Source organism: Zalophus californianus, chromosome 2, assembly GCF_009762305.2.
Source record: "Zalophus californianus isolate mZalCal1 chromosome 2, mZalCal1.pri.v2, whole genome shotgun sequence".
Taxonomy (NCBI): Eukaryota; Metazoa; Chordata; class Mammalia; order Carnivora; family Otariidae; genus Zalophus; species Zalophus californianus.
In genome coordinates this window covers 115,337,711-115,339,857 of record NC_045596.1, presented here as the reverse complement: position 1 = coordinate 115,339,857, position 2,147 = coordinate 115,337,711, and the positions used below count along the sequence as shown (strand labels likewise).

At 37.4% G+C, this 2,147-nt stretch overlaps 1 pseudogene; it reads left to right on the top strand.

The window, feature by feature from the left end:
• Positions 1–1,048: 1,048 nt before the first annotated feature.
• Positions 1,049–1,922, top strand: LOC113925919 (annotated as a pseudogene).
• The last annotated feature ends 225 nt before the right edge of the window (positions 1,923–2,147 follow it).

The following is a 2,147-nucleotide window of genomic DNA, read 5'->3' as shown; positions in this document are numbered from 1 at the left end:
ATGTAACAAACACAGAGTACACAATTTGGATTTAACAGATGTTATTTTCCTTAAGTTCATGTTTCCATAAGTTCACACCTTATTTTTATTTGAAAGCAATGATACATTAAAGATCCCCACAAAACCTCATCCTTGTAATCCTTTCCTCTTTTGCCTCCTCAAAGGTAGCCAGGTAACCTCTCTTCTGCAGTTAGTTATATCCCCACATGGGTTTTTGGCTTTTTACTACACATGGAATAGATTCATAAACAATATGCAAAATTGTATTGTGTACTTTAAAAAAATATTTGAGAGACTGCATGAGTGGGGGGAGGGGCAGAAGGAGAGGGTGCGGTGAGCACTAGCCCAATGTGGGGTTCAGTTTCACCACCCTGAGCTTATGACCTGAGGTGAAACCAAGAATTGAACACTCAACCAACTGAGCCCCCCAGGTGCCCCTGTATTGTGTACTTTTAAAACTCTACATAAATGAGATCATACTGTGTGCATCCTACTGCAACTTCATTTTTCTCATGTAAGCTTATGTTTTGGAGATATTAATGCATGCAGATTTAGTTCACACTTCTTACCAGTTGTATCACATTTTATAGGAATAAACTGCAATTTATCCATTTCCTTATGATGAATATTTGGGCATTTCCACATTTTTTCAGTTGTAAACAATATTTCAGGGAATGGTCATTGTATTTGTCTCCTTTGAGCAGTTGTATGGGAATTTCCTTAAGACAGATTTCTGGAAATGAAATTCATGACTCATAGGGCAAGTGCAACTTTAACTTTTTTGGATATTTCTACATAATTCTCTAAAGTTGTTGTATAAATTTTATGCTTTCAGATCAACATTAAGGTTTATTTTCCCCCATATCCTCACCAACATGTGGATGTTATCCATCTTAAATATTTATCAGCCTGGAAAGGGTGAAACATTAACCCCTCTTTATTTCATTTCCCTGTATAAAATATCTGGTTAAGATTTGTTACTAGGAGAGGGCGGTGTAGCTCATAACCTCGGAGGTAGCAGCTCTAACAGCAACAGCGATTTTTAGGGATGGCGGCAGCTGCAGCAGGACCTGCAACAGTCCAAAAGTTTTTCCAGAGCTTCTCAGATGCTCTGATCGAGGAGGACCCCCAGGCGGCGTTAGAGGGGCTGACTAAGGCTTTGGAACAGAAACCAGATGATGCTCAATATTATTGTCAAAGAGCTTATTGTCACATTCTTCTTGGGAATTACTGTGATGCTGTTGCTGATGCAAAGAAATCTCTTGAATGCAATCCCAATAATTCCACTGCTATGCTGAGAAAAGGGATATGTGAATACCATGAAAATAACTCTGCCGCTGCTTTAGAAACTTTTATAGGAGGACAGAAATTAGGTAGTACAGATCCTGATTTCACTGTCTGGATTAAAAGGTGTCAAGAGGCCCAGAATGGATCACAGTCTGAGGTGTGTGCATCCCAGAGGACTCATCAGTCAAAAATCAAGTATGACTGGTATCAAACAGAATTTCAAGTAATCATTACATTTACGATCAAGAATGTTCAGAAGAATAATGTAAATGTGGAATTTTCAGAAAAAGAGTTGTCTGCTTTGGTGAAACTTCCTTCTGGAGAGGATTATAATTTGCAGCTGAGACTTCTTCATCCTATAATCCCAGAACAGAGAACATTTAAAGTACTTTCAACAAAGATTGAAATTAAAATGGAGAAGACAGAGCTGTGAGATGGGAAAAGCTAGAGGGGCAAGGAGATGTGCCTAAACCCCAGATGTAAAGAACTTATATCCATCATCATCTCATTATACAAGAAATTGGGATACATTGATGGAGTCTGGTGGTACAGTTTTGAGTACCAACTGGTCTGATGTAAGTAAAAGGAAAGTTGAAATCAATCCTCCTGATGATATGGAATGGAAAAAGTACTAAATAAATTAATTTGCTATCACTGTATTGCATATAAAAAATTTGTTACTAGGAGAGCAGAAGATAAGGTTACTCCCCTTTATTTCCTTTAGGATCTCAGGTGGAAGGAATTTCATTTATTATATTCCTAGGTTCATGATACAAAATCATAATTAGTCCATGCATGATCATATTTTTATTTGCCTGTTTATTTGTAAATAATGTTATGGACATCCCTGAACTTTTAAA